The sequence below is a fragment of the Echeneis naucrates genome, chromosome 1 (assembly GCF_900963305.1).
Source record: "Echeneis naucrates chromosome 1, fEcheNa1.1, whole genome shotgun sequence".
Lineage (NCBI taxonomy): Eukaryota > Metazoa > Chordata > Actinopteri > Carangiformes > Echeneidae > Echeneis > Echeneis naucrates.
The window spans coordinates 18,713,111-18,722,726 of record NC_042511.1 but is presented as its reverse complement, the minus strand read 5'-3'; the positions used below and the strand labels follow the sequence as shown (position 1 = coordinate 18,722,726).

The following is a 9,616-nucleotide window of genomic DNA, read 5'->3' as shown; positions in this document are numbered from 1 at the left end:
TGCTTAGGACCGAGCACAATAACTTCTGTTTTGTCAGAGTTGAGAAGTAAAAAATTTCCAGTCATCCAGACTTTAATGTCTTCAAGACATGCCTGCAGTCTGACTATCTGACTGACTTCATTTGGCTTCATTGATAGGTACAGCTGAGTATCGTCTGCGTAGCAGTGGAAATTGATGCTGTGTTTCCTGATAATGTTGCCTAGAGGAAGCAGATAAAGAGTAAAGAGGATTGGTCCAAGTACCGAACCCTGCGGGACTCCATGACTGACTACAGTACATGAGGAGGAGCTGTTGTTTACATGAACAAACTGATGTCTATCTGATAAGTAGGATTTGAACCACTTTAGTGCAGTTCCTTTAATTCCAATTTCCTGTTCCAGCCTCTGCAGTAAAATATTATGATCTATGGTATCGAATGCAGCACTAAGATCTAGAAGGAGAAGTATGGAGGCTGATCCATTGTCTGAAGCCATTAGAATGTCATTGGAGACTTTTACCAGCGCTGTTTCTGTGCTATGATGGGCTCTAAATCCTGACTGAAACTCTTCAAACAAACTGTTCCCACCCAGATGCTCGTGTAGTTGTTTTGCTACAGCTTTCTCAATGATTTTAGAGAGAAATGGAAGGTTCGATATGGGTCTATAGTTTGCCAAAACATCTGGATCAAGATTAGGCTTTTTAAGCTGGGGTTGGATGACCGCAGTCTTAAGTGCCTGAGGTACATAACCCAGAAATAAAGTCAGATTAACCAAATCTAGAATGAACGGCTCAATTACATAAAAGATCTCTTTAAAGAGGCTAGTAGGTCCTGGGTCTAATAGACAGGTTGACGGTCTGGATGATGAAACTATAGAAGCTAGCTCTGAGAGATTAAGAGGTGAGAATGATTCCAGATGTAAAAGAGGCGCAGTTGCCGTCTTCAGAAGGGGATTTTTATCTAACGTAGGCAAGAGCTGATAAATTCTTTCTCTGATCATGAGAATTTTGTCTGAAAAAAAACTAATAAAATCATTACTGCTTAGAGCTAAGGGGATCACTGGTTCAACTGAGCTATGGCTCAGTGTAGCTGTTTGCTAATGATTATTCTCATTGCATTATCTTATAGACCAAAATGCTAAATTAGAATAAAGTTGTATATTACGTTCATTCTGTCAGGCATTTTAGTTTGAGGAACTACTTTCAATTTTGCTGGTCATAATTAAACTGGGGATTGTATGTAAGACAAAAGAATTGCAGTTCATCAGATTTGATAGATAGGAAAATCAACAAATGGCATCCCATTCGGTTACCTTGTACAGTTGATGCACTATTGGCAGGTTGCGCAGAAGTGACACTGCAAAAACTTCAGCCAGTAGGTGAGTCTGCAGCAGGTGAACATTGAGTTGATGTTCATTAAAATCTGTACTTCGCACAAAAATCTTGGCGATCAACCAGTCATACTCAGAATCAGTAGGTAAAAAGATTGGATTGTCATCTGCTGGAGTCTGCTTCAGCTACAGGGAAAGATAGAGGGTCATGGTTAATTCATCCCATTTGATCCAACACCAGCAGAAAGAATACAGATGAGCCACGATAGTTGATACTTGCAACAAATCCAATAACAGCAGCCTCCTGCTGCTTCCTGATTTTCCCACCTTTCCTTGAAGCATCAGTCACTTTAATCAATACTTGCGGCTTTAGTATTGGTTATATTTGAGTGCTAAACTCACCTGAAGAGCGATTGGCATCAGTTTGTCTTCAGGTGTTTTGTGGAGCGGAATGAGGGGAGCCATCAAGTATGATGGTGTTCGCTTTAAGTCCATCTAAATTCTTGTAGTCACACAGGAATATGTTGACTTTCTGTTGAAATTGAAAACAAGGATAAGATAGTCCTAAAATAAATTGTAAATTTTGAAAAAAGTGAGCATTTTAGTGCAATCAGGAAGTAAACATGGTCCTGATTAGAACAATCACCTTAATTTCATCTGCCAACTACCCTGACCATGGAGGCAGACCATGTCATCAGTGACAGGAAAGTTTTTGGGTAGGACTGTGCAGCGTTGAATCAACATGGGAATGACCCCATTTAGAAACTGGTAGGCAAAGAGCATCTTCCTTCCAATGTTGCTGGACATACTCTGGAAAAAGAACAGAGAAGATGTGAACTCCATGTGTTAAGACTTGTTGAGACGTGTTAAGAAAATATGTTATGACTAATTTAACAAGGCCAGTAAAGAACCTAATCTACTGAACAGAAATATTTAAATATTTTTCAAGGAATTGTAGTGGACTGTAGTTGAAAGTTGTAACGAATACAGATGAGTATATGCTAATTTATATGCAGTGTGAAGTATTCTATTAACTATTGGGATTACACTCATTCATCTTCTACTACCAGATTGCAGGGGGTGTTCAATCCAATCCCAGCTCACATTGGGCGAGGGCGGGGTACACCCTGGACAGGTCGCTAGTCCATCCCAGGGCCAACACACAGTTTAGAGACATCAGTTAACCCAAACATGCATGTCCTTGGACGGTGGGAGGACACTGGAATAACCAGAGGAAACCCACGCAGGCACGGGAGAACATGCAAACTCCACAGAGAAACGCCACTATGCCTCCGTGCTGCCCATTGTGATAGCACAGCACTTGAAACAGTTGTCTGTTTGCAGCAGAATATGCAGTTGATAGTATCAAGATCATCCCATCTCTCTGTGCCCCTTCAGGTCACTTCAGGTTCAACTCTGTCAGGCTAGAAAAATTAAAACAGAAACTTTTTTCATTGAGTCTTTAACTAACTTTGATAATCAGGTATGTTAAAAGATAAATAACCATCTGACAGAATTTCAGAACTTTACCTATTTCTTAGAGTGTATGCAAATTCAGTTGACTTGGTGAAGGAGAACCGGACCTCAGAAGGCAAAGATGGGCTTTCTGCCTTCATGATGTGGGGTATTCCCTCAGCATAGACATCCCAGCTGGGAGAAAGAAGTCAGGGGCAGTAATGTTAACATTTTAGTTCGAGTCATTAGGAACTTTGACCAGAGAAGCTACCAGTGTATCTGCACTTTAGACTATGTCAGCTTAATATACTTCACAAACATTCATGTGTTCAATATTACAACAAACATTATATTGTAATGCAATATAATAAACTATGGCAGAGTTCACAGAGTCCTATGATGGTTAATATACCATTATATCATAAATACATCCAACCAAACTTTGGGTGGACATTTGGATATATGTTAGCTTCAGTACTAAAATGTATTCAAACTGTGATCTCTCACACAAAGTCTTCTGCTCGCTGGTTCAGCTCCTGCTCCCGAGAATACTGGCCAAGATGGTGGTTATCATCAAAGACTATCAGAGTTGAAAAAAAAAAACAACATGAACAATGTTTTATAATCACTCATATATACAGTACACTGGCATGAATTTGCTCTTTAGCTTTCTTACTCTGTGTTTTACATCTTTTGTTGTCAGTGAACAGCACACAGGTTGTCAGACAAGCAAGTTTTCACGAACCTCTCCATTCCATGAAGCATTGCACCTCATTGTCAGTGATGCCGGTCACTGGCGGTTGTGCTCTCTATTGTGCTTGTGTTGTTTCCACTGTTCTTCTGCTATTATTTCCTAATTCACTCGAGTAATCAGGCAGAAAATTATTTTCACACCAACACCAGGTTTTAGAAGTCAATATCTCCCCTTTCTCCAAAGTTTATAACCGTTTCTGTTCCTCCGCTAATCAAACTACCCGATTAGCAATGTCCTCTAGCTCTCTGTCTCCACTCTCTGTTCCTCCTTCTCCTCCTCCTCTCCTCTCCTGTTCTCTGTGCCTCATGTGTAGTTATTCTTCTGCCTCCTTTTATGATAGCACCTCTTGTCATAGATGTAGGATGATGGTAGAAATGGAGGCGAAGATTAATGAGTTAGAATCCCGGCTCCGCACTTTAGCTAGCCCAACTTATGCTAGTGTAGTTAGCCCCCCCCCTGTAGCCGGTGCGGACCAACCTAGACGAGCTCATACGGCAGCTAAGATAGTTTCCTCCCCCCCAGTGGCTCCCGAGCAGCCGGGATCTAGTCAGGGCGGCTGGGTGACTGTCCGAGACAAGAGGCATAGTCGTAGGCAGCAGCCCCCGGTTCACCACCGACCAGTTCACGTTTCCAACAGGTTCTCCCCTCTCAGCGACACACCCGCTGAAAAGCCGACTCTAGTGATTGGTGATTCTATTCTGAGGAACGTGAAGTTAGCGACACCGGCGGCCATAGTGAAGTGTATCCCGGGGGCCAGAGCAGGCGACATCCAGTCTTATCTGAAACTGCTGGCTAAGGGTAAACGTAAATATGCTAATATTGTAGTTCACGTCGGCAGTAACGACACCCGACTTCGCCAGTCGGAAGTCACAAAAATGAATGTGGAATCGGTGTGTACTTTTGCTAAAACGATGTCGGACACTGTAGTTTTCTACGGCCCCCTCCCCAATCGGACCAGTGATGACATGTACAGCCGCATGTCGTCATTTAACCGCTGGCTGTCGAGGTGGTGTCCCGAAAACAACGTGGGCTACATAGATAACTGGACGTCTTTCTGGGGGAGACCTGGTCTAATTAGGAGAGATGGTGTCCATCCCACCGTGGACGGGGCCGCTCTCATTTCTAGAAATATGGCCGATTTTATTAGAAATCCAAAACCCTGACAATCCCGGGTCGAGACCCGGAGGCAGAGCCGCAGCTTAACACGCGCCTCTGCGCCTCAGTCAGAGCGGTCATCTGCCGAGAATAGAATAGAGTCTCTGTCTATGTTTAGGTCTATAGAAACCGTGTCTGTCCCCCGACGACCTAAATTTAGAAAAGTTAATAAACCCAAATTAAACAAAAGAGGAGCTAAAAACAAAAACCTAACTGTAATTAAAACAGCCACAAATTTAGTCTCAAATAACACTGCGATCAAATGTGGACTGTTGAACATTCGATCATTATCATCAAAATCTCTACTAGTTAACGATCTCATAGCTGATCACCATATTGATTTATTTTGTATAACTGAAACGTGGCTGCAGCAGGATGAGTATGTTAGCATTAATGAAGCTACACCCCCAACTCATGTTAACTTTCATATCCCTCGTACCACAGGTCGAGGAGGTGGGGTGGCTGCAATATTTCAGTCAAACCTATTAATCAACCCCAGACCAAAATCTGGCTGCAGGTCTTTTGAAAGCCTCACTCTTAGTCTCTCCCACTCAGACTGGAAAGGTGAAAAACCAGTTCTGTTAGTTACAGTATACCGTCCACCTGGTCCGTACTCAGAATTCCTATCAGAGTTAGTACTTAGTACAGATAAAATCATTATTCTGGGAGATTTCAATATACATGTTGATGTCGAAAGCGACAGCCTTAGTTCTGGGTTTCTTTCCCTACTAGACTCAATTGGCTTTTCCCAGCACGTGAATGAACCCACTCACTTTTACAATCATATCCTTGATCTTGTTCTAACTTATGGCATTGAAATTGACAAGCTAACAATTCTTCCCCAAAATTCTCTCCTGTCTGACCATTACCTTATTACATTTGAGTTTACTTTAATGGGCTCCACAGCATTGAGGAATAAATTCAGCTATAGAAGATGTTTATCTGAAGCTGCTGTGGTTAAATTTAAAGAGAACATTTGGTCATCATTCCCAACAATGCCATATCTAAATTTAAATGAGGATTTCTCCCATACGCAGGTTGATGACCTTGTGACTAGCACTATGGCCACACTGCGTTCGAATCTTGATAATGCCGCCCCTCTCAAAAAGAAAGTATTCAATCTGAGGAGGATGGCTCCCTGGTATAGTTACCAAATCCGTACCTTGAAGCAGACATCAAGGAAATTAGAAAGAAACTGGCGTTCCAGTAAGTCAGAAGAGTCTCACTGAGCCTGGAAAGATAGCCTAAAAACGTATAAAAAAGCTCTCCGCAGTGCTAGAAGTTCATATTACTCAGCACTCATAGAAGAAAACAAGAACAACCCCAGGTTTCTCTTCAGCACTGTAGCCAGGCTGACAGAGAGCCATAGCTCAGTTGAACCAGTGATCCCCTTAGCTCTAAGCAGTAATGATTTTATTAGTTTTTTTTCAGACAAAATTCTCACGATCAGAGAAAGAATTTATCAGCTCTTGCCTACGTTAGATAAAAATCCCCTTCTGAAGAAGGCAACTGCTGAATCAGCTGCGGCGCCTCTTGATCTTGATCCAGATGTTTTGGCAAACTATAGACCCATATCGAACCTTCCATTTATTTCTAAAATCATTGAGAAAGCTGTAGCAAAACAACTACACGAGCATCTGGATGGGAACAGTTTGTTTGAAGAGTTTCAGTCAGGATTTAGAGCCCATCATAGCACAGAAACAGCGCTGGTTAAAGTCTCCAATGACATTCTAATGGCCTCAGACAATGGATCAGCCTCCATACTTCTCCTTCTAGATCTTAGTGCTGCATTCGACACCATAGATCATAATATTTTACTACAGAGACTGGAACATGAAATTGGAATTAAAGGAACTGCACTAAAGTGGTTCAAATCCTACTTATCAGATAGACATCAGTTTGTTCATGTAAACAACAGCTCCTCCTCATGTACTGTAGTCAGTCATGGAGTCCCGCAGGGTTCGGTACTTGGACCAATCCTCTTTACGCTTTATCTGCTTCCTCTAGGCAACATTATCAGGAAACACAGCATCAATTTCCACTGCTACGCAGACGATACTCAGCTGTACCTATCAATGAAGCCAAATGAAGTCAGTCAGATAGTCAGACTGCAGGCATGTCTTGAAGACATTAAAGTTTGGATGACTGGAAATTTTTTACTTCTCAACTCTGACAAAACAGAAGTTATTGTACTCGGTCCTAAGCACCTCAGAAAAATACTATCTAATCATCTCATCAGTTTGGACGGCATTACTTTGTCCTCCAGCTCCACTGTAAGAAACCTTGGAGTAATTTTTGACCAGGACATGTCCTTTGTCCCTCACATAAAACAAGTTAGTCGGGCAGCTTTCTTCCACCTGAGAAACATTAGGAAAATCAGAAACATCCTTTCTCAGGATGATGCAGAAAAACTAGTCCATGCATTTGTAACTTCTAGGCTGGACTACTGTAACTCATTACTATCTGGATGTCCAAACAAATCTCTAAAAGGCCTTCAGTTAATTCAGAACGCTGCTGCACGAATATTAACAGGAACTAAGAAAAGAGATCACATCTCTCCCGTGTTAGCTGCTCTTCATTGGCTGCCAGTAAAATATAGAGTAGAATTCAAAATCCTTCTTTTAACGTATAAAGCTCTTAATGGCCAAGCTCCATCGTATCTCAGAGAGCTCATAGTTCCTTACTGTCCTAGCAGGCCACTCCGCTCTCTAGATGGAGGTTTACTTGTGGTTCCTAGAGTCTCCAAGAGTAAATCTGGAGGCAGATCGTTCAGTTATCAGGCTCCTCTTCTATGGAACCAACTCCCAGCATCGGTCCGGGGGGCGGACTCTTTAGTAACTTTCAAGACCAGGCTTAAAACTTTCCTGTATGACAGAGCGTACAGTTAAAAAGTCCTTTACTCTTTAGGTATGCTGCTATAGGCCTAGGCTGCTGGGGGAAGGACTGAGCTTCTCTCTCTCTCTCTCTCTCTCTCTCTCTCGCTCTCTGTCTCTCCCTGTCACCCTCTCTCTCTCTTTCTCTCTAACTCCCTCCTTGCATGCGCTGATAAAAACCATCTTTCTTAAAAAAAAAACAAAAAACAAAAAAACTGTTTCACCCAGTTCTAAGCATTTATACTACATTTACTAACCATGTTCTGCCAAAGTCTCTGTCTCTCCCAGTTCCTCTCCTCTCTCTCCCTGTCCTCATCCTGCAGGTGGTGACTCATCTCCATCTCATGTTCCTGCAACACCTGCTGGTCCCATATAGCATGAATTCTGTATTACAGCTCAACTCCATGAACTTCATGCAACAACATGTTCCTGCCTACACCCCCCCCCCCTCCAATGCCTGCCTGCCTGTCTCTCTCTCTCTCTCTCTCTCTCTCCCTCTCAACCCAACCGGTCGAGGCAGATGGCCGCCCCCCCTGAGCCTGGTTCTGCTCGAGGTTTCTGCCTCTTAAAGGAAGTTTTTCCTTGCCACTGTTGCCAAGTGCTTGCTCATCGGGGGATCTGTTGGGTCTCTTTAAATAAATTTATAAAGAGTTTGGTCTAGACCTGCTCTATATGTAAAGTGCCTTGATGTAACTTTGTTATGATTTGGCGCTATACAAATAAATCTGATTTGATTTGATTTGATTTGATTTGATCCAACGGTAGATGGGAAAGTGGTAGGTTTCCCCCTCGGGAGATTTCACTTCCACCTCTGCAGGTAACCGGGAATATGCTGGGAAAAATGGAAGATGCTGTTTGTCTAGCTCTATCAGAACCAGCTTTCCAAGAGAAGCCGGGCAGGACGCAGTGAAGCTTGCACCTGAAGCAATGACAGAAGGAGTTTGGAAAAATTTATACATGTGATGGGGTTAAAGTGAATTTGATAACCTCAATGCTGTAATATCCAAATAGTGTCTATACCATTACTGAATATAGAAGGTTTGATACTTTGGTCTTCTTGAGTTGTGTAAATATCTTGTTATACAGCTGAGTGTGTCTTTGCAAGGGTTCAGATCAGCCTTTCTAAATTTTAATCAACTGTGTCGATAGGAAAATCAAGCAATACATGTCATCATAGTCAGCAATATTCAAAACTTACTGCTCCTCTGTAGAAAGAGGCAACCCCTTTAAGGCTTAAAAGCCATGTGCCCACGAGCTTAATGAACACATTGCTGAAAGTGGTGGAAGTGGCAACATTGGTTGTGAATACCGTCACTTTGTACTCTACCATTGTCATACTGAAAAGAAAGGAAAAACTATTAACATTCTCAGCACTGACTGGGTTACTTGCCAACAGATTATAAAACCTGATATAAAAACCAAGATCACAGGCAAAATGTATAGTGAACTAAATTGAATTGACCTTTTTAGTCCAATTGTTGGCCACTTAAAGGATCAAATGTTGATGAGGAGATAGGAAGTTCATCTGAGGGCAATCACCACTGATTTCGCTTTATACTCATCCATTGAATGGGAAGGTCCATTCAGTATTACTCACCTCTGATGACCGATTGTTGGACATCTATTGCTGAACATGTCGTTGGGCAAATCCTGGAAACCACAGTGGGATGTAAGACCTAGTGCATTAAATAAGAAACCATTTCGCTAAAATCTCACCTTATTTACTAGATCTGATATATTCATCATAAACAGCTGTAGTGTGATGACAAAAGCCTGTCTTTCCTACAAAAGAATGCAGAAATTTAATCATTTCAGTTGTAAGGTAAATACAAATAATTCACCAAGTACAAAAAAAAACTATATTATTATCAGTGTTTGATCCATTGGTTCAAAAAACTCATCAGCATATTTGTAGTGGACACAGAAGGTCAGTGCCAGTGAAGGCAGACTGCAAGAATTGCATGAAAGAAAAATAACTTGTCTGTCATGTACTTAGGCTTCATTAATCTGAGACAGTTCAAAAAGGAAGATAAATAATTGGCCCTCACAGGATACTCTTCTCATGCCGAGCT

At 41.9% G+C, this 9,616-nt stretch overlaps 1 pseudogene; it reads right to left on the bottom strand.

Moving 5' to 3' along the window:
* Positions 1-1,262: 1,262 nt before the first annotated feature.
* On the bottom strand, positions 1,263-8,874 carry LOC115039826 (arachidonate 12-lipoxygenase, 12R-type-like; annotated as a pseudogene).
* Positions 8,875-9,616: the final 742 nt, after the last annotated feature.